The 24,039-nt window shown below is 39.9% G+C and overlaps 1 protein-coding gene and 1 pseudogene across 1 annotated transcript in view; both read left to right on the top strand.

Annotated features, from left to right (window-relative positions):
* The window catches only part of GRM8 (glutamate metabotropic receptor 8), a 702,547-nt gene that overhangs the window by 353,151 nt on the left and 325,357 nt on the right, over positions 1-24,039 (top strand). The window lies entirely within an intron of this gene.
* On the top strand, positions 11-11,598 carry LOC118714507 (annotated as a pseudogene).

The raw sequence follows: 24,039 nt of genomic DNA, 5'->3' as shown, positions 1-24,039 counted from the left end.
GGAAGAAAGAATGGAAGTGAGAAGTGGCAAAGAGAAGAGTTACAAAGCTTTTCAAAAAAGTCAGTCATAAGGTTATTGGAGACAAGTTCACAAGACAGCTGCAGGCATGGAAAACAAGGAATGAAACATATCAAATAAAAACATCGCTACTACTTTATTTTGCAGTCTTACTCCTGTGATGAATTTGTTTTAAACTGGTGTAAGCTCTTCACAAGTGGAGGGCCCACATGCCTCTATGTAACATTAGATGAAACTGCAGAAGTCAAATGTGGAATTAAGGCAGTATTTGATTGTAGTTAAAAATCATTCCTATTTCTATCTCTTGGACTTTAGGTGGAAGCACTTAAAGTCCTAAGAGGGTAATTTCAGTTCAAGCTATTTACTTATCAGAAGTTCAGATCCTTGATTTTCTTTTCCATGTTATCAGACTCCTCAACTTGAAATCCAAGGGCATTATAAATGTTAAGCAAATTGCTTGTGCATTAAGACTGTTGAGCTTGGGAAGAGCAATCCTATAAAAGTCCTATCTGTGTTGAAACACTTTCCTAATTGTGTATTTTCTCCTGAATATTTATCTGAAAATGCTCTCTTTTGGTGGGGAGGTAAACGAGCTGATGTGTATTGATCTTCATCTAACTCATTTGTTTGTTTTTTTTTATTTTCCATATAAACATTTTAGTGAATAGGTATGGGGCACATTGGTGTCTCACCCAGAGGCCTGTTATTTATTAGCTAGCCATTCAAACATTTGGTCATTCCTATTGAGAATGTTGTGGGCTTTGAACTGAGAAAAGCATGGGTTTGAAACAGAACTTTGCTACTTTCTGGCAGAGCTGTCTTGGGCAAATTATTTTTTAGACTTCTCTTCAGATTTAGAAAAATAATTTTTATAAAGACTGCATCATGACTGAGAAATGTACTCAAATAGATGAGTTTAATACTGCCATTCTCACCCCTAACTAACCTTACACATATGCAAAAAACACATAACACTACAAGATGGATATGAAATAAACATAATATTCTTAAGTGCCATTGCTGATAAATGACAACATGCAAAACTGTTTAAATACATGAGAAAATTAATATAGTAAAGAAGAAAATACAATATACTTGATTTTTCTGTTATTTATTTATTTATTTATTTATTTATTTATTTATTTTTAATCCTCACCCAAGGATATTTTTTCATTGATTTTTATGGAGAGTGGGAGAGAGAGGGAAAGACAGAGAGAAACATCAATGTCAGAAAAATACATTGATTGGTTGCCTACTGCATGCAACCCAGACAGGGCCTGGGTCAGGAACAAGTCTGCAATTGACTTACTTACCCTTGACCGGAATTGAACCCAGAACCCTTTGATCAGCAGGCCAATGCTCTATCCACTGAGCAAAATGGCTAGGGCAATTTTTCTGTTATTTAATGGATATAAAATTACTTTCTTGAATCTCACATTTTGTCAACACACATGATAATGGATGTTGTGATATATTGCTTTGTCTTGAGAAGAAAAATATAATTATAGCCATAAAACACTGGGAAATTCTGGAAAATAAGAATAATAGAATTAATTTTTTTTCAAATATTTCCCAAATGCATTTTAAATGACTTTCCTGAAGGAAAAAGAGAGAAAAAAAATATGCAGATGTAATTACAGATAAGACCCATGCATATTTTTAGCAGACTTAAAATAATCAAGCATATTCATAGCTAAATTGCTAATTAACATTCCCAGAATTTTGTTTAATCTAAGCAAGTTATTTTAATGGGGTTAGGGCAAAAACAATATGATAAATATCTAAATGTGTGGCTACTTAACCAGCACTGAAAAATAACTAAATTGCCTCTACCCCTCCCACAGACAAACAATTAAACCTCATTATCATGGAGGTGTTTTTTTTAAAGAATAAAATGACCAAGTAGAAAAAAGTATATTGAGATAAAACACTTTGAGTCTTTATTGACTTTCGATGAGTTTTGAACCCTGGGTGATGGAACTTGGAGGCAGAAGGAATGAACTTAAAGTTCTATCTCGGTCACTGGGAACTTCAGGAGGCCTCAGAACTATCTCAGCCTCTGTGAAATGGCGGTAAGGTTTCCTGCAGAGCTGCCTAGAGCTGTTGGGGAAATCATATGGAAATAAACTATTGCTGTCAAGTTTTATGAACTGTAAGATACCTAATACATACAAGGCATTGCTCATCTACTCACTCATTCAACAATGGAGTTATGCCCAGCATTACAGGGCACATGGGTTGTCATGAGATGGAGGAAGAAGTGTGTCCCTGTGATTAAGAGTATCGACTTTGAAATTATACCAACCTGGGCTGATTCAGGGCTCACCACTGTAACTGTAGAGCAATGGTCGGCAAATTCATTAGTCAATAGAGTCAAATGTCAACAAACAATGGTTGAAATTCCTTTTGAGAGCCAAATTTTTTAAACTTAAACTTCTTCTAACGCTTCTTCAAAATAGACTCACCCTGGCCGTGGTATTTTGTGGAAGAGCCACATTCAAGGGGCCTGCTGACGAAGGCCCTAAGAGAATCATTTCCCTTCTTGAGAACTTCATTTGGCCAATCACTTCATCTTAAATCCCAATTTCTTTAAAGTTAATATGGTAAGACACCATACTCTTCTCAGGGGGAGAATCTGAGAAACATTAAGCACTTAGCTTAAGATATTGAAGATATTCATTGGAGGTTGGTAAATATTAGCTCTTCGGACACTTCCATCTCTAGCTAGGAAGAGCAGACATTCCTACTGGCAATGACAGAACAAAGCAACATGGGTAAGACTGGTTCAAAGAACTTGGGGAGTTTTTATTAGAGCTGCCACCCTTTTAGCTACAGAAATCAATAAACAGTTTTAGAGAGAGGTAAATATTTGGGCTTATTTTTGAATAAAGGGTCAAATTTCTATAGGAAGAGATGGTTGGTGAACAACATTTCAGGTAGAGGGAATTAAAGGGGCTAAGGTTTTTATGGGTGAGAAAGTCAAGCAGTCCAGCTGCCTAAATTAGCACTGCCAAGCAGAACTTTTGTCATGATGGAAATGCTCTGTAAATGTGTTGTACAAGTGCTATTGAGCACTTGATGTGGATTGTGTGACAAGGGAAATGAATTTTTAATTTCATTGAATGTTAGTTCATTTAAAAGCCACTTGTGACTGGTGCTGTTGTAGACTAGGAAGAAGAGTTTTGTGTGATAAGACCTGAATAGTTTTCCAAATTTAGAATTTAACTGCTAGATCAACAAGTTTAGCTCCCAAAATGGAACGAAACATGTTCAGTAGCAGAAGCAAAAAATTAAATTAGAAAAGGAGACCCAAAAATAGCAGAGAGAGAAGTAGGAAAACAAATAATCCAACAAGGAACAAGTGTTGAAGAAAAGTGCTTTTCTTAGTTAGTACAGAGGCTGCTAGGCATCCAACGGAGTTTGTCAGATTTGGCAATTCTGAAATTATCAGTAATCTTTAAAATAAAAGTTTCCAGTGAGTGGTAGAGTCTAAAAGATTATTGGAAGAATTAAAGAGTGAGGTATGTTAAGTAGGTGATGACATGGAACACAATCTTCTCTTTGAACAAGTTTGTGTTCTTAGAGTTAAAGAATAAAACATTACACAGTGTTAATTTCAGAAAGTACCATATAATCGCCCAGTATGTGGAATTCTTTTAGGCAAACCAGGTAGTTTCAATGCCAGGTGTGAAATTACAGTGGTTTAGATAACATTTTGAAGCAATTCTACAAATAACTACTCTGAGTCATGACATTTTTAGGCCACATTGAAAATACTGGCTGAAGAAATAAAAACAATGTTGAAGTAATAACCAAGCCCATTGCTAAGTTTATATCCTGAGCTAAGGATAGATTATCTTTATACCTTTATTTATATATGATGAAAAACTGTAATTTTGTTTTGTTTTTACTTGCATAGCACAGATAGGTAACTTGCCAAGGGGGAAATAAAAGTCCCCATGGCTACCTCAAAGAGAAGTAAGTCAAGGACAGAGCTATTTTATACAAAAACATGGGTTTTCTTATCTCTGATGATTAAATGACTACAGTAATTCTCCCATTTTCTTGTTCATCCTCATGAAATCACTTGAAATATTTGATAAACATAGAAAATCTTTTGCCCCAATCCAAACTTATCAATAAAGTCATTTGAACATTTTACATGTTCCACTCAGATAGATACTGGGATACAAAGATGAGTTAGATAGTCTCTGGTCCCAAGAGATGGTTCTGGCTGGGGAGATAGAAAATGCCACTGTAGACCAAATGGTTTGGTAAATGCTGCAAAGAGAGTAACTCAGCTTGGGGAAGGTCATTGAAAGATTTACTTGGGGTAAAAAGAGTGTGAGCAGGGTTTCAAAGGAGAAGTCAACCATATGATTAAAAGGAAAGAGAAGCTTTAATATCTGTTGAGGGGAATTGTCATATTAAAAGGAAGGAGAATTGAGTCTAGGCCTGGCACTGAATTCAAAATGGCTGGAAAACAGGTTTTGCATTGATATTGAGCATTATGGCTAACTGGGGTTTCTAGTTATTCTCAAGGTGATGAGAACTCATTTAAGGGTAATGTGGAATTGATGAGATTGGCCATAGGGAGACTCATTGAAATTGAAAAACAACAAGAAGACAACAACAACAGCAACTTAGTACAACAATTCAGGTAAGATGGAATGTCTAACCTTAGGAAACCTACATAAAGAAAGTATGGAAAGGACATTTTTGAGAAATGGTTGGTGATTTATTATGCATGACATAACCATACAAGAGTTTACCTGATTTTTTTTAAAAAAATATTAAGGTTGTCTTATGAGATGAATTGGATTGCTGACAAGTTGCCAACATAATGTATTTTGGCCATAATGATAATGGGAAATATGTAATTGTTTTTTTCATAGCTATAGTAACTGCTTAAATTGGACTGCTATTGGACAATATTTTTTATTGTATCTCGTTGGCTCAGGGATACATCAATCTGGGATCATATGGAGGATTATATAGAGTTTCACAGATGCCTCTGTAGTTATTTCAACTCTTTGATTTTATGTAAGTGAGGAAATGTGCATTGCTTATTACTTATTTAAATTCTTCGGAGTATTTTGGCCTTTTAATATTTAATCCTGTCATTTTCCCTATCATTACTTAAAATTGTAATATAAGTTTAAAACTTTTTTATATTTCTTTTTGAACTATTCCAAATTTAAATTAATATGCAGATTTCCAAAATGTAAGTGAACTAAGCAAATTATTTTTGAGATTTTTTGACATTCACCAACATATTTTAATATAGCTTGTGTTATCATGAAATTAGGTTTCAAAAATGCTGATCTGTAGTAATAATATCTGAGATGACTTATGAAAAGAGACACTGGGTTTCTTTAATAGAATCCAAACATATGACATATAATTATTGACAAATAGAATAAAAAGCACAATATAATTATTGACTACCTTATGCTTTGCAGACACATTTTACAAGTTGGGACTACTTAAGGATTCATAGCATTTGTGAAACATGTGTGGTTGTTAACACATTTTAATATATTGTTTCTATTGTTGGAAGCCCTACATCATGAAGTATTTAATGATTAAAATGGTCAAAGTATTTCTATATTTACGCAGTTTGCATTCATAAGAGGGAAGTGGTTGTCATAGAAGGAGCATTGGTCTACAAAAGCTGACTAAAGCCAGGGAACTTGGAATAAAGCAGATGTAGTTTCAAAATCTGACTCTTCCAGTGCATAAATTAGTCCTTGAGCTTTACCTGATTGAGCTGTTTCATTTGCCATGTGGGATAATAATACTTACGTTACAGGTAAGCATTAAAGGAGATAATGCAAGTCACTGCGTCTGGCTCATAGTATATCTAGTACAAAGGTAACAGCAATTACAAAAAAAAAAATTAGGATTCAAGACTCTAGTTTCAGCTCAGCTACAAATTCATGATGATCTTGTACGAGTAATATTTTCTCTCAGGGTCTGAGTCTCCTTCCTTATCAGGAAAATGAAGCAGGTGGATTAAATGAGTTCTAAATTTAGTGATTTAGAATTTGATGACTAATATGATCACATCTAAATGTTTTCAGAAAATGTATCATTTAGACTTTTATCCTGAGTCATGTAGTCTTATATGAGTTTTGAGAATATATTTAATCTAAACAGACTTAGAAACTTCAGTAATGGTGACATGTTAATTTTGAAAGCATGCTAAGGTATCCAGATAAAGAATTCCATTAGGCAAAGAGAGATGAAACTCAAGGAAGAGGTACCAGCTATAAAAAAAGGGAATTTCATAACGCAAATGATATTTAAGGGATGAAAGTGATTGATACTTCCTTAGACACAAACAAAAAATGTATTCTGGAAAATTTCACTTTGTATTTATTTACTCATTTATTCTCTAATACTAATAGGGGCAAACCAGTAAGAAATCAAGGCTCAAGTAAGATTGTTTTTGTTAATTTCAACACTTTTACAACACATTGATTTAGAAGAAATATAAAAATTTGAAAATAATTTGAATTTACACATATTTTTGTCCCAACATTTAGCAAATGCTTTCGACATGTAGAGAATATGAGACCAATTGTTTTTTTCAGAGTGTGAATACATTTTACATTAGCAACACAGCTTGCTGTGTTGAGATCCTGAGACTACTGCTCAGGGCAAAACACAGCCCTGAAAAAGGAGTCAGGAATGGCCAAGTTCATGCTTTTGCCTTAGTTACATCTAGTTCATTTGAATTACTGCTATTGCTTTGCAACACCCCTATATGTGCACTCAGTACTAGAGAGGCTGAAATGTATAGCATAGCCATTGGGCATTTGACTCTGAAGCTAGATTTTGTAGCTTCAAATCCTATTTATATAAATTTGGGGACATTATTTAATCTTATAAGAGTTTATCAGAGTGAAATAATATATATTAAATAGGATAATATTTTTTTAAATATATTTTATTGATTTTGTACAGAGAGGAAGTGAGAGAGACAGAGAGTTAGAAACATCGATGAGAGAGAGTCATCGATCAGCTGCATCTTGCACAGCCCCCACTGGGGATATGCCCGCAACCAAGGTACATGCCCCTGACCGGAATCGAACCCGGGACCCTTCAATCCCCAAGCCGACGCTCTATCCTTTGAGCCAAACCGGTTTCGGCTAAATAGGATAATATTTAATAATAGTTTATAAGCATCAGCTGTTTGCCTTCCTCAGTTATTAAAATATTTTGCATTTATCAAGTCCAAATAAAAGAGAAATGTTCTCTATCTTAAAGGAAACTAATATGATCAGTAGATTTGCTCATGTACAGAATTAAAAAAATACAGTGAATGTGGTTGTTTTAAAATTGAAGTGCCAATTTCATCAAACACTGAATTGAGTGCAGACAATATGGGCTGAAACGTTCTCAAAAGTTATTAAAGGTGATACAGCAGTGATATATATCAGAGGAGGAAAAATACATCTATACAACTATATGTGGATGTGTGCGTCTCTTTTAATTGTAGCAAAGAGTTCTAAATATCTAGCATAATATTAGGCACTTGGTAATTACTTGGTAGATTATGTTTTATTAATATGAAATGAATTTTAATATTTTTTGTAATCTGATCGCTTTGTAATTGGTTTTTAAGAAAGGAAATTTGCAAAAGTTATCTTAGTTTTTCTCCCTCAGAAAACTCTAACATATGCCTGACGGATAAACATTTTCATTTTAAAAATTAAAGAGGGCCTCCTCCTCCCTGTCACCCTCAGCCACCCTTCTCCTTTCCACCGTGGTGCTGTGTGTGGTATAGGGAGAAGCTGGTTCTAGGTGCCCTCCTGTAGCATTTATTTTCTGTCCCTCACTCTGAGGTGGGGTATGGTGTGGGTCCAGAGGAACCTTGCTGCCCAAACCCTGGGCCATCAGGCAGGAAGGTTTCTGATCCACTACTTCCAAGCAAGACTCCTCTTTTGTCCATCTCCCGAGGCAGAAACTTGGGGCTTTGCCTACTTCTCTTAGGGTCAGAAGCCAGAAGGGGCTCACTTTCCACTTCTTCAGGGCTGGGAGCCTCGCCTCCCCTCCCCATGGGGGTGCAGACCCTGACCCCCGCATACTTAGGAGCTAAAGGCTTTTCCTCATCCCTGCCACTCCAGAGGCAGGACCTAGATAGCCACCCACCTTTATCCTCTCCATCGAGTGATCTTTCAGGCAGGAGCCAAGAATACAGAGGTCAGAGACCCTCTCCCTCCTCCCCCACTAATCCCTGTTGCCCCCAGTCCACGGTAACCCAAAGGCCCTCATTTCCAAGACTTGCTACCCGTCCACTCCCTGGCCTTTTCCCATCACCTGGCTGCAGCCATGGAGTTACAGAAGGAAATGGGGCATTGGCAGCTGTTGCTTTGGGAGGTGGAGGAGGAGCAGGAGCTAAAGCCTCAGGATGGGGAGGCGGCTACTTTCAACCAGTTTGGATGCCAAGGATGAGTTAGAGGTTGGAGAGATACATGAGCACTGTGATACTGACAACTTCTGGTGTCTCAGAGAGTGAGACAATGATGCCCTTAATGCCTAGTGTGGAAAGGTCCTCTCCCACCCCCAATCTCAGCAGGCGGAGATCTGCCTGGGCCTCTTTACCCATCTTCTCACTAAGCCTGTTCAAGCCCAGAAGTGTCACTAGGACTTGGCTCTATTGAGTTGTGACAGCATGAATATTGTCCTGAATAAAATCAACCAGATGCTTCCAGAAGCACTTGAAGTTGCAGGGCACCTGCCATACTCAGTTGGTGTGTTTGGTATGGGAACTAGTGAAGTGTGGGGTTCTGGGAGCCAATAGTGTTTGCATGGCGTTCCTGAAGCAGATTGCTGGTGGGGATGTTATGGCAGAAGATATCTGGTTAGCAAATGTTCTGTACACCCTGACTGAGCAGAGATGGTGGGTACTAAAGAGCAGCACCCTCATTGCCGTGGCCCCTGGACCACTTCAGGACCCCCAGCTCCATGCCCTGCAGAAGGAGGAGGATTTCTGCATCTCACTGCTTTGGAAGGAGTCATGGAATATTTGATGATTGGCTGGAACCTCCTAAGACTACTTCAGAGACTTGCCAGGATGCCAGAATTTGAGCTTCTTTGGAAATATATTTTTCCTAACCCTCAAGCCTTGAGTCTCAGTTCACAGGTATCCTGCAGCTTCTTCAGTCAAGAGCATCCAGAAAATTCCTCACATGTTTTCTAAACCCAGACATGGAGACTAAGCTCTTCTTCATGACCTCCTTCATGTGGTTTGGTATACAAAATAACACTAGGATTAGTTCCAGCACCCGTACCTCTTACTCCCAGTCAGTCAGTCTCTGCACTCTGACCTCATTCACTACATCTGTGGGGTTGTGGACCCTTCTAATGAGTTCAGATATCTTGCCCCATGGGCCATCACTGGTTGGCTGCTGACAACATGCATGTAAATGTTGTTGCCTCTAATGCCAAGTGGCTTTTTTTTATGACTTTATCCTACACACGGATAACATTATGACCATAGAGCCAGCCTTCCTTGTCATGCCTCACTCCATGAAGCCCCATCAGCCATCGCTGCCACACTCCTGGATTTCATGTGCCACATCATTTCTAACTTCTGTCCACCACTGGAGAGCCCCCGAGCATGTCTTTTCCTCTATCAACCACATTGTGGAGAAATGGGTCTTGGTGCAGTTGGCTCCCCAGTTTGACAACTCTAAATTGGATAAGGAGCTGCGCCAATGCTGAGGGAGAAGCTTCCTGAGTTCTGCATTTTAGTCAGCACACCTGTGGAAATCAAAATTGAGGAGCCAGTTTCCATGGAGATGGATAACCATGTCTCAGACTAGGATGAGATCTGCATTAATAATGCATAAACATCCTTCAGTGATGAAGATGACAACCTCAACAGTGAAAGAAAGAGAGAAAGTTTTATTTCCACTATATCAAGGAGATAGTTGTAGAGGAGACAGTTGATATCACCCCTTTCCTTGACCAGTTGGATGAGTCCCTAAGGGAAAAGAAAAGTCCCCAAGGATAAAGAAGGCAGTGATACAGAGGCCCAGTGAGGTCCTGCAGGAATTGTGGACCCGGTCCTGGAGGAAGACGTTGACGCAGAGCAGCTGTTTGCCCTTGGGTACTTGTCTATAAAAGCTCCTCAAGGCCCACTTCCAAGGGGAGGTGTTGCCCGAAGAGGTCATGGAGGAGTCCCTGGAAGAATCTGTGGGGAAACCTCTCTCTGAAATATTTAGGAACATCTGTATGCCAGCTTTTCTCTGTCTCTGGACCTTCTCTCTGAGCTATATTAGAAGCAGTCCAAGATTGGTTTCCACTTGCTCTCCTACCGGGGGGGGGGGGGGGGGGGGGGGGAGAGTCAGAAAACCTATAGGGAAAAGGAACCTGTACAGGTCACTTTCCCGGGCCACTCAGTGGGGCAATCTGCACACCTTTTTAAAAATCTGTATTAAATGTATTTTTATTGATTTCAGAGAGGAAGGGAGATGAAACATCAATGAGAGAGAATTATTGATCTGATGCCTTCTGCACACCCCACACTGGGAATTAAGCCCACAACTTAAAGCCCTTGACAGGAGTTGAACCTGGGACCCTTCAGTCCATAGGCAGACACTCAATCGACTGAGCCAAACTGGCTAGGGCACACCTTTTTAATGACGGCATGAAGGCCTGTCAGGAGGACACAATGTGGCTAATGTGCCAGCTCGCATCCTCCATCTCCATAGAGTTTCCAGATGAGACCTTGAGGGGTGGGCAGCTGTTGAACATGAATAACTCCAGGAGCTGGTCTGCCATGTGATGATGGGGAACCTGGTCACGGTTCTATAATAATAGACTCAGCTCTCAACATACTTTCAGCACCTAGACTGGGAGACCTTTGAGCAGCACTGTGCCTGGCAGCTCTTCCTGGCCCACAACATACCCCTAGAGACCATCTTGCAGCACCTCAAATACGAGGAGCACCCACAGGCCCTGTCCTGCCCACTGATTCAGCTCCAGAGAGAGAAGCCCAGCGAGGAGACTGCAACGATGGTGCTGAGCCAGCCCTGCCACCCGGATAACTACCTCCCCACCAGCATCTGTGTCAGTGGTGCGTGAAGCAGGAGAGCTGCTGGCCCATCTCATCAAGTCCCTGCTCATCAAGGACAACAGCCTCCCATTCAAGAGGTGGAGCCTGAGACGCACCCCCCTCCCCCCCCAGCAGGCTGGGCTGGGACTGGGGAGCAGACCCTGCAGCATTGGAAACCTGCTTCTCAGCCTGACCAGCGCCAAGGGGGACTTTCTTGGCCAGACCCCAGTTCTCCAGGCTCTGTGTCATGTCCGGGCGAGCTGTGACGAGCCCACAAATGAAGATCAGGGACCTCTTCTCCAGGGCCAAGGAATGCAAGGCCTCTTTCTCCAAGCCACCCAAGAGCCAGTGAGAAGCAGCTCGCTCCAGCCCCCCTGAGTTGAAAGCTGCCACACAGGCCCAGTGCTGCCCAAGTCTGGCTCCAGCAGTGCTCGGAGGAAGAAGACACAAAAACGAAGCCTGCCAAGTGGAAATGGAAAGGGCCCTCTGCAGCGGGGTCTGATAGCAGCTGAGGCCCATGCTGTGCTCCTCATCTTGCCCCTAGTTGGATTACCCTCCCTTCCTTGGCGAATCAAAGGTTATTTTAATAGGAGCTGGGGAGGTAGTAGGGGAAACACTGTCTCTCCCTATCCCAATGCCCACCTGGTGAGGAGCCTCATAAACTGCCATGCAGCCCCCAGTCCCTCCTCCTCACTTCCTGGGTCCTCCAGCCCCATCACACTGCTGCTCCCACCAGTCCCTGGGTTCCCACTGAAGCCAAGGGCTGTGTAAAACCTGGACTATGGTGGAAGTCCTCAGTCCCCTCCCTTTCCCAGCCTCACAAACATCTATTAAACCAAGAGGAGAAATGGCAAAGGGGCTGCTGGCCAGAGAGATGAGGACCAGAGGAAAGACCCCAGTGTGCGGGTGTCCCTTTTGACTTCCCCCTTCAGGTACTGATTTACCCTGAACAAGTGTTTTATAGTTGCTCTCCATACACTGGCATGATGTGGGCATTTCATCTGTAATGATGTGGGCCTGCCTGCTTCTTTCCATGAGGTGAATGCCACAAGAAAAGAACCTGAGAGGGAGGCCACAGCCTCCCCTGGTGTGCCCTGGAGGCTGTGTTGGCCTGAGGTTGGCACCTTAAACTGGCCCAGAGCCCCAGGGAATCTTAGCGCCATGTCCCACAGAACTGTCAAATGGTCCTATTTCCTTGGCTGTCTTCTCTGTGTTTTATTTTATTTCATTTTTTTTTTGGCAAAACAAATGTGTTTTAAATATTGTTTTCAAGTGACAATAAAACAAGCCAGAACATAAAAAATATAAAACATTAAAGAGGGCTCAAAGGAATGTAGCTGTTTTCTTTGATGATGACAGACTCCCTGAGGTGGACCAGGGGAGTGGGGATCTGTGATACACCTGTGTGATCTACACAGGCATTGCTGGGAACATCTGGTTTTGAGGTTTTGGTGACAGCAAACCAACTACAGGGAATCTGGATATTTTCTTACAGTCTGGCTTTAAATGTTTTAGCCACTGAAAGGAATTATGCACAGTTTCAAGAATGTTAACTTGGTGTTAAGAGAATGCGAAGGTTTCTTTTTTTCTTTTCATACAACTGTAATTACCTTGTTCTAAACAGATTAAACTACCAGTATTACCTTAATTTTAAAAGTGAGAACTCTAGTTAGGGTGCTGCTGACCTACACAGCATAGTAGTGGTTAAGAGTTAAAGCTCCTAATATTCCTTTTGGTGCTGGCAAGTGGCCTCCATGGAAGACGAGCTCTTCCGCCATGCTGCTGGCGTGAGTGGGACAGCCCATGCTAGTATGGAAAAGGCTCTTTTGTTTATTGCATCGCACTCGGCTCCCTGGTGGTCCTTGGGGATCATGAATTCGTCTGGGATCCCCAACCAGGACCATGAGGGACCCCCATCCGAAGAGCCTGACTGGCCGCAGTAGGTGTGTGTTTGTCTGTGTTTTTGTGTGAGCGCTCTGGAGGGACTGCCCCTCCATTAGGGCTCTTACCTGGGTGTTTGCTGGCTGCTGTGTCAGCCAAGGTTTGAGCCTGGATTCGAATCTGTAATAAATTCTTGCTGGCTTAATAAAAAAACCAAAAAAAACAAAACAAAACAAAAAAAACCCCAAAAAGAAAGACAAAGCAGGACTGGATTGAAGGAGCAATGGGACGAGGATGGCTGGCTTCCTCCAGGACCATGTTGTCTCCTCCTTCCCTACCCCCCACCCCCCCACCCCGGCATTTCTGAAGGGAGAGGAAGACAGTTAAAGAGCAGGGGAGTAGGAAAGAAGAGTCAGGACAGAGCAGCCCTTAGAAGAGTTTGCTGATCTTTAAAACTAAAGAACATCCGAGCCCCTCCCCTCCCCCCATCCTACGCAGGCACAGAGACCAGGAGCAGAAGCAGGATCCGAAGCTGGTTTTCCTGCCAAGCCACAGGCCAGCTGCCAAGGTCAGTCTCACACACATACATTAGAGTACTTTATGAGTGCCCTTTGGTGTGAGGGGGCCACGTAGCAAAGGCTTCATGCAAAGGATAACATATAGTTTCATTTGGATCCATGAATGTAAAACATGTTGTCAATCATAAGGATTAGAAATATTTTAGCCTATCATGATCAACCACACGATTTTCTCTTCTATTTAACATTTCCCCTTCAACATGTCTAGTGTTCACTCTGTGGACAAGTGTCAGTGTGATGCTTGCAGATTAATTTAATTCCATCTTTCCAAGTCATTTTCAGAGGACAGTCTTTCCTATAAATTTTAACACAAAAGGCACAAACCAGTTTACTTACTGCACTGTGGTCATACGCTGGCAACCTCTTTAACATACAGACGTTATAATATTAGGATGCATCTTTTGTTACACAGAAAAGTAAAACAAAATGCACAGAACATTCAGGACAGTGACTCATCCTGTGTTACTATAAAACACTGGCGCCTGGCCAGTGTGGTTCAGTTGGGTGACATCTTATACACCAAAAGGTTGCTAGTTTGATTCAGTTGAGGCATACACCAGGACTGTGGGCTCTATCCCTCGTAGGGGAGCCGATTGATGTTCTGATCAATATTTCTCTCTCACATCAATGGTTTTCTCTCTCCCTCCCTGCTTCTCTCTCTAAAAATCAATAAAAAGTCTTTAAAAACGCCCCCAAACAACAAAAACCTCTGCAGCCCTTTTTACTCCTTTCTCCCTCGTGGCCTGAGCCAGGGCACACACATTGTGTGTTGCTCAAAGAGGTGGTTTGGTCACCCCATTTCCAAAAGACAAATTGCATGTGAATTTTATCAAAGGATATTTCTAAAATGTGCCATTTTACCATCCCTCCTTGAAACATAATACAGGCACTTCATAATCTCTACAGGCATTCTTAGAAAACTGCTTAGCATTGTAAACTAGCTATGGAGTTGCGAAGAAGAAAATGTACAAAAGGGAAGATGGGCTTGACATGAAGATGCCTCCGGACATGAGCAGTGTGCATAGCGAGCCATTCTGCTCTTCTTCCCGGCCTTTGGCTCCACTCACCTACTGAACAGACGCTGGCAAGCTGGGCTGAAAATTCAATTTCCCAGTCATTTTCAGGAGATGTTTATTTCCTATGACTTCTTTTTTCAAAAAGGTATTTTCAAGAGGTGGGATTTTTCCATCATATGTCAGAATTTCTTTACATCTAGAAGGCCCAGATGTGGCAAAATCAGACAATTTTTTTTTCCAGCTTCATGGAAGGATGACTGACAATCAGAACTGTAAGATATTTAAGTGTACATCATGATGATTTGACATACCTATGGATTGTGAAAGGATACCCCATCAAGTTAAGTAACATATCCCTCATACTATCTATCTATCTATCTATCTATCTATCTATCTATCTATCTATCCATCATCTATCTATCTATCTATCTGGTGGGGACAAGAACATTTAAGTCATTCTCTTAGCAAGTTTCAATAATTTAATACAGTGTTTTCCTTTAAAAATATGGGTGAAACTTGGGAGCGCTGTTTCATAGTATACACACAGGTCTATATAAATGGCCATGAAATCTTTCCCAAGGTTGGGGGTACTCCAACAAATATGGGATGCTGTTCTCCCTCGTCTCTCTTCTAATGTCAAGGTCAGGAGGGATAGAACGGGCTGGCATCTTGTTCACTAGGCACTTAGGGGTCAGTCCAGGTCCAGGATCTGCATGGCTCCGTGTCCTGAGGCAGCAGTGGCTGAGCTCCAGTCTCACTGAGCTGCCCCTTCCAGTGTCTGTTTCTGAGGCACCTCACAGCCCACCTGCCTTGGGGCCACTGCCATTCTTCTGGGCCTGCCATCCCCTTGGTCCAATGACATCATGTCCTTGTGGCCTGTGGGTGCTCAGCAGCTGCCCACAGAACTGGAGTAGGAGACAGAGGGGCCCTGGACTCCTGAGGGCGAGGACACAGGCTGAATGGGGGCTCTAGCTGCCCCCTGGCCACTCTGGTGCCCTCAGCTCACCCAAGGCCTACTCCATTAATTACCCTGCTTCCTGCTGGAAAGCCTTTACTTTCAGCTTTCATTTTTTTCTCTGATTAACATTTTAAGACGAATGAGTATCCTAAGGTCCTGATTATATAATTCTTCTGTTGCAAACTGTTACTAAGATTGAGACAATATAAATACTTTCATATATATTTAGATTGATTTTTTTCTCTTAAATTTTATTTTAGATCATGTATTTGGTTACCAAACTAAATTCTTTTTAATACAGGTGGACGATAATATTTTGTGCCCCCCCCTGCCTTGTCCTGATTCTTCTTTCACCTAGGTTTCCATTTCCTCCCATCTCTTCTCTGGATTTCCCCTCTTCCTCTCACGCCTCTCATTCCTGTTAGCATTCTTACCAGATTTTGTTCTCACTGACCCTTTTGATAGGGTCTTCCCCCCCACCCCACACACACACTTCTCCCTTTAATCTTTCTCTCTCTCTTTTTTCCTCCTGATATTGTAATGTATTGAGAAGTTCAGAGAAGAAGTACATACTAGGATTTCCCATATTATAGAGCATTTTTGTTTTTTTTCCCTTTGCCAGTGATTAACTTTTGAAAATATTGATATCAATTTCCAGTAATTCATAAAAATTCCCAGTCAATACATCTAAATTTCAAAACAACCTCCAGTGATTTTTGGTAAGAAAGTGCTCAGTTTATTACTTCTCTTCGTTTCTTGCACATCACCATAGTGAGATTCGGAACAAGGCTGCATCAGGACCCTGTATGAAGTCAGCCCGTGTAAATGAGGTGTTATTCCTGTAGAACCCATCATCCAGTGATTGAAGTTAATTAACGCTCACTGAGCTGTTCATTTCTGGGGCTTCGGTTCTGCCTCCTTATTGTGAATCAAAGGTGCAACACGAGGCTTCTTTTAGTTTTGTTATCCACAGAGAAACTGGAAGTATGTGAAGGAATCACTATCTCTGAACTAAGCTTTTATAATTCCATGTTTTTTAGAGAGATCAAAACATCCTTGATCTCTGGCATCTCATTTCACCCAATATTGCTGTGATAATAATTTTGAATAGTGATTTTAAACCATGTCATTTTATTATAAGATCTTTAATGCTGGGTGGTAGCCACCTTAAAAAAAAACCTTTCTGGGTGGTAGCCACCTTTAAAAAACACCATTGTGCTCAACCATATAAAAAAGTAATTAAAAAATGATCAAGGACTTAATTGGAAACTCAAAAGCTTTAAAACTCTAAAGCAAAGGCCAGAGCACCGGGTAGTTCTCCCCCTAGAGGTAGACTCCCGCCTGGTCCCCCATTTTTCCAAATTAAAAAAAATAATAATAAAAATAAAATAAAATAAAATAAAACTCTAAAGCAGGAGTTCCAGAAGGAGAGAATAGAAAGGAGAGGTAATAGCCAAATAGATAACAATAGAAAATAATACAGATACATGGAACAAAATGGGGTCTCAGACTGAAGAAAGAGCCAGGCTCATGTATACACTTCATGGTGAAACAGAAATGCAAACACAAAAGGAAATTTTTAAAGATGCAAAAGAGGAAAGACATCCAAGATGGTACAGCAATAAGATATGTAGCAGAGTTCTAATTAGTCAAATAGATGCAAGAAGACAGAAGAAAAATATATTTAAGTATTGAGGAATAAAAGTAAGAACCGTTATAAATCTATATGCAAACTATCATTTAAGAATAAAAGGAAATGAAGATATTTTATGTCACATTAAGAATTAGATTTTGCCTCTTACCGTTTCTTTCTGAAGGAGTTACTAATTTTAAAAGAAGGAAATTGATTCTAGAAAAACATCAATTTTTGTAAGAAGCAATGATTTTCAAAAAGTGTCTTAGCATTGGTTTTAAAGTAGGTGGAAATAAAGTTCTAGACAACAATGATATGCTTGAGGGGCTGGAATTAAGCCTTCCTAAACTCCTTGCAGTGTTCAGAACAAAAATAAAAGTATTAATTATCTTAACATATTTTTGTTTACTTGTTCATCTTAAAAATTTAAGGTTAACAATAAAAGAATAAAAGTATACTCTAGTTTAGAAATCGCTAGGAACAAGGAAATATATGTTGTACTGAAAGGCTGATTAATTTGATGGAAGGGAGAAAAGAAGAAAAAAATGGAAATGACCAAAACAATTAAAAATATATAATTCAAAATAAATTGGAAGAAATAGTTATAAAATGTCATTTGTCTCAGTAAAACTCATTCATTAAAACAGAAAATCCCAGACTGAGTAAAATGTAAAATTCAGATAAAAAGCAGTCTACTACACATATACAGATGCTAAAACATCTCTTAGAAATTAATAAATTAATTGAACCAAAATATTTAGATCTAAAAGCTTGAGTAATTCAGTTAACAAGATTGATTTGACAGATGTGTGTACAGCTGCACACCGAACAAATAGGAGCATCTATTCTCAAAGTGCACTGAATTCAAGGCAGTGTGCTGTGGGGGCTCTAAGCACAGACTCCAGAGTTTCACTAAGTTTGAATTTTAGCACCACCAGGTACTCATTGTGCTAATTGGTTATTTTATTTTGCTATGACTTAGGTACCTTGTTCATGAGTTCTAATAACTTAAATATGTAAACTGTGTAAAATAGTTCCTAACACATGGCAAAAATTTGACCAATGTAAGCTGGTATTATATTTACACATGGTTAAAAAAAAAAAGTGGAACAAAATTCCAAGAAATTTGGATCATATGGAAAGTCAAATGAATGGGATGGTATCAAAAATTCCCCAGTCCAAAAGATCAAAGATCATTATTACATTAAGAACTTATGAAAGGAGCCGGGACCGGTTTGGCTCAATGGATAGAGCATTGGCTTGGGGACTGAAGGGTCCCGGGTTTGATTCCGGTCAAGGGCATGTACCTTGGTTGCGGGTATATCCCCAGTAGGGAGTGTGCAAGAGGCAGCTGATCGATGACTCTCTCTCATCGATGTTTCTAACTCTCTATCTCTCTCCTTTCCTCTCTGTATAAAATCAATAATATATATATATATATATATATATATATATATATATATATATATTTTTTTTTTTTTTTTTTTTTAAAGAAGAACTTATGAAAGGAACTCACAAAGGAGGCCCATAAGACAGGACAGGATGTTTAGGGGTACAGGAATGTGACTTGTCCAGATAAGGAGAAAACATTTTATATGCTTGTCCAGGACAATGATCTGTTCCAAACCCCATATTGGCACCATCATATTGTGGGACATGGTGGAGGGTCGACCAGACAGTCTCTGAGGAGATATTTGGGTGATAATCTCTCTTCTGGCCAGGATCTAGCAGTCAGGTGCCTCGATGACCATGTCATGGAACTCTCTTTTCTACAGAAAGTAATTTAGCAATAGCCAGAGTTGAAATTCTGCATTATATGTTAATAATTCCAATTCTAGGCATACACTTTAGGAAAACTCTCATATACTCTATGAGCCCTGGATATTCATTTCTGCAGTGATATTAGTAGTGAAAAGTTGGAAGCAATATAAATGACTATTTACAAGAAAAAAGGATAAATAAATTCCTGTATTTGTATATGCAAATTGTCCCCTCAGGAGTTCTACCAGGAGACCAGCAGTTTGATTGCTTGCTAAGATGTGTGCTGACCATCAGGGGGTGGTGCAGAATAAAGGAAGACCCTGGCTGGCAGCTGGGGAAGGGAGGCCCAAGTCAGCAGCCAGAAGACCCTGATTGGCTCTGATTGCCAGCTAGGCCTAGGGACCTTACCCATGCACGAATTTCATGCACCAGGCCTCTAGTCCTATATAATAAAAGGGAAATATGCAAATTGACCCTAATGGCAGGATGACCAGAATAACTGCTGGACCAGTCACTGTGAAGTGCACTGAGCACCTCTGGATCCCTTTCCCTGGCTGGCAGGCTCCGATCACATGATGGTGAATGGGGAGTCAGGGGTGGGTGGCAGGGGATGCAGATGGCACCCCGCTTGTCACCCCACACACAGAGGGTAACTCCTGGCAGGGGTGTAGCTAGCAAGCAGGTGGGAACTGCCAATCTCTCAGTCTCTTCCCCCAGCCAGCAGGCTCTGATCACCCATTGGTGAACAGCGAACCAGAGGTGAGTGACGGCGGGGGTGGGGCCTGCTGAGGACAGCTGGGGAAGATGGCCCTGATCACAGGCCAGACCTAGGGACCATACCCACACGTGAATTTCATGTGCCAGGCCTCTAGTATTATATAAGACTAATGCAAATGAGCTGGATCTTCATGTATCAGCATTGCCCAAATATTGAAAGCATTGTGGTGATAGACCAAAGAAAAGTACGGCATGATACAGATTGTCCCTGATTTACAATGGTTTGATTTATGATTTTTTGAATTTGTTTGAAAGTCATATGCATTCAGTAGAAACCATACTGTGGATTTTGAAATTTGATCTTTTTCTGGCTAAGATATATGACATAATATTCTCTTGAGATGTGATCTGTAGCTCTGTGTCAGCCATCCAATCACCAGGGTAAGCAACAGACATTACTATGTACTGTATTGCCAGAGTTTTTTGGGAATTGTGTTCTGAGTAACCTTTATTGTAGGCTTGGCTAAGCTACGATGTTCAGTGATTAGATGTATTAAATGCATTTTTGAGAGATGACATTTTCAATTTTTGATGGGTTTATCAGGATGTATCCTGAGGTGAGGAACACATGTGCTTACGTTCTTTATGGATATATATAATATATACATATATATATATATATATATATATATATATATATATATATATATACACACACACACATCTGAGGAAAAATGTAAATATAGATGGAGAAGGATATGTAGCAACTTCAATATTGTGGTTATGCTGAGAAGGAAGGAAAGGAATTATAAATTCTTGGTGGTGGGTATGTGAGTATTTCATATAACCTCTATATATTTTTGCATGTTAGAAATATTTCAGATTAACAAAGTTTCAGCTTGTATGGAATCCTTATGAGCTGCTGAGATCAAATAGCAAAATCACTGGCTTTTATGAATGAGAAAGGCATGTCTGAGCATGGCTGACAGACACAGAGGAAAATTCACCAATAAAAAATTTACAATAATTGTTGCAGTTACAAACCGTAGAGCCATCTTAGCATATTCAACACATCAAACAGATTATTTATTATTTAGAAGTCTTTTCAGTTCTATACTAATATTCACAGGTCATGAGTATTTTATTTTTACTAGTGGTAAGAAGATAAGTAAGAAGATATCAATATATAAAAAATATATATATTAAAAAGCAAAACTGCACAGAAATATTTCCCAGTGTTTCCAACTTAAGCTATACGTTTTCTGCAGTACATGTGTTATGTAGAATAGAGTAGAACATTTGAATTCAGTATGTTTGTAATTTCCATTAATGAATTTGTTATAGTTTAAAAGAATTGGAGTTGATATCTACAAATGGGATAAAAATCAGCTCTTTTAAGTAAGGTTATTTTTATTATTTTATTATTATAGTTGTTTTAACTTGTAGTCTTCCATAATAATAAAAGCATAATATGCTAATTAGACCAGACGTCCTTCTGGATGACCTTCTGGATGAAGCTGGGTTGCAAGGGAAGCCCGGGTCCTGGGTGCCTAAGGGAAGTGCATGAATTTTGTGCACCAAGCCTCTAGTTTCTCCTTAATTTATAATACTTTAATTTTATAAACACATCTGTATTTCAAGTATGTTAGTTGAGCTAATCATCTTTTTTTTTAAATTGTTACTAAAAAAGGTTCTTATGAAGGCATAGACTCTTATTTGTACATATAAGTAATTATAGTAGTATTTTACAGTTGTACTGTTATTGTGGAAATGTGGATGGTCTTTTTCCAGTGCTAGTGGAAGTGGGGGTATCTCCATTGAGAGCTGGGGGTCTGTTCCTTATGGTATCTTGAGAAAAAGAATTTTCTGAGACTTGCACGGGAGAATGAGTAACCTTTATTTGCATGGAATTACATCCTTGGGTTTCCAAAGTCCCATTTCTCTTAATCCAGTCCTAAAAGATGTGCAGTTAAGGGTTCAGCAGAGTTAAAAGCAAAGCCAGTGTCCAGAGTTTCCATTCCATGGTGGAGCTGGGTCCGGATTAGCATTAAACTAGTTGCAGTTTGTGAGTCCATTGTGTGGGGGCTCCACATGGCTGTGGGCAAATGCAGGACCATGAGAGCTTCACAAGCCAGTAGTCTAGAGAGCAAGAGTCAAGCTGGCACGAGAGCAAACTCCTTTGTTTAGGAGCTTAAGGATCTCAAATCTTCCTGCATTTGCAGTGGCCATGGCTACTAAGGCCAATGACCTGTTCCCAGGTGTGACTGACATACAAGTACCTTTCCTATGTCACTCATACTTTACCAGGCATCTATTCTTTTCCTGGCCAGGCCCTTCCTATTTGGGGAGTGTTGAACTGCAGCTTACTGCCAAACCTGCACAAATGGCATATAATAATATTCATCCCTTTGCTCCTTTCCTGTTATTAATAACTAGGTCAAATTACAATAGTATCAGTACTACTGAGTCTATTAATTGCTCTAATAGCCTAATTATGTTTAAGGAACTGCAGTTAAGGAATAGCAAGGAAGCCTGTGTGGCTTGAATCAAGTGATCGAAGGTGAGCATAACAGAAGGTGAATTTAGAAAGTTAAGGGGAATGTCCAGACTATTAATTAAATGAAAGAATGAACAAGCCATTTTAAAAGTATGAATAAATGATATAACATAGAGAACATGAATTTAAAATCTAGATATGAATCTAGGTCCTATCATGGATTTCTTACATGGCAGTTACTTGACCTCATTTTGCTTCAGTTTTTTTTTTCAGTCTGCAAAATGAGCTTATTGATCTCATAGGATTGCTTTTGAGAATTAAAGGTAGTAATCCATAGATTGTGTATTGCATAGTTCTGGACACATATCCATGTCCAGTAAATGTTAGTATTCCTTTCCTTCACTATTTCCTGCAATTTACATATTCTTTCTCTTTAATTTGAAAGGGCAATGAGGAAGTTCAAGTTGCTTAAGAATTATAAGCAGAACTAACAATGACCCAAGATTTACAATGGGTGAACATGTAAATGCATTATTCACTTAGTAAAAAGAGGGTTGAGTTATTTAAGATACATAGTCTTTAGCAATACATAATGGACAGATTTCAGGCAGCTCATGTATCACTCAAAGTGTATATAAATTTCTTGTGTAAGTGAAATTTTCCCCATATGTTTCCATACAAACTTATATCAGATTCTCAAAGTACCCATGGCCTCCTAAAATACTATATGCACACGAACTGAATATCCTTTATAAAATAAAGACCTTGTGCCGAAACGGGTTTGGCTCAGTGGTAGAGCATTAGTCTGCGGACCGAAAGGTCCCAGGTTCGATTCTGGTCTAGGACATGTACATTGGTTGTGGGCACATCCCTGGTAGGGGGTGTGCAAGAGGCAGCTGGTCGATGTTTCTCTCTCATTGACGTTTCTAGCTCTCTATCCCTCTCTCCTTACATGGCAGTTACTTGACCTCATTTTGCTTCAGTTTAAAAAATCAATAAAATATATTTTAAAAAATAAATAAATAAAGACCTTGCTACTGAGCGTTATCTGTGGTACCTTTCACACTGGGATAAATTAAGTGTTAATTGTACATATGTTAAAAAAAACAAAACAAAAAAGAAAAACCTGTTTCTCTCTCCCTACCCAATATTAAAGTGCAAATAGCTTGGGGAAAGTGTGACTTATCTTGATAAATCAATCTTTAGTATGAGGTAATTCACTGGGCGTGTGAGTCGGCTTGATAAAGGGCTTATAAGGTGGAGCTAGACTCCTTTTAATAAATTCGGTTGGTATTAGTCCAGCTTTTATTCATTCATTTAGTAAATTTTAATTTTAAACCCACTATGTGGCAGAATCTGTGTGAGGCGTTGGAGGTGCTATGGTGGTGAACCAGAGAGAGAAGTAAGCAAATAGACCAACAAGAAGATTTTAAATGGGGATGGCAGGTTAGTTGGAGGTGGAAGTATGTTGGAGAGATGTGTGTGTGTGTGTGTGTGTGTGTGTGTGTGTGTGTGTGTGTGTGATGAAAACCAACTGAGCTGCCCTGGGAGTTTTTGAGGTGGTGGTTGGGGAAGGCCTCTTTCTAAGGAGGGACATTAGGCTACCTGCCATGCAAACGGGGAAGCATACTTGAAGCACAGGACCTGGCAGAGGCCTTGAGTAAGTGGGAAAGTGTATGGCATGTTCAGAGAACAGAAAGGAGCCAGTGTGGCTTAAGCATCCTCAGGAGAAGGAGATAGGCAAGAGGTCAAGTTGAGGGGTAGATGAGCCACAATTAGGAATTTGGGTTTTGCTATAAGAGTAATAGAAATGAATTAAAGATTTATGAGTAGAGGAGAGATCTGATTTAAATGTTGAAACTATGACTCCTAAAGCTCTGTGGGTACTGGGGTGTAGTAACCAGCAGTAGAG

The sequence above is a fragment of the Pipistrellus kuhlii genome, unplaced genomic scaffold (assembly GCF_014108245.1).
Source record: "Pipistrellus kuhlii isolate mPipKuh1 unplaced genomic scaffold, mPipKuh1.p scaffold_m20_p_10, whole genome shotgun sequence".
Classification (NCBI taxonomy): Eukaryota; Metazoa; Chordata; class Mammalia; order Chiroptera; family Vespertilionidae; genus Pipistrellus; species Pipistrellus kuhlii.
The sequence above is the reverse complement of the archived record's forward strand: the minus strand, read 5'-3'. Positions and strand labels throughout refer to the sequence as shown.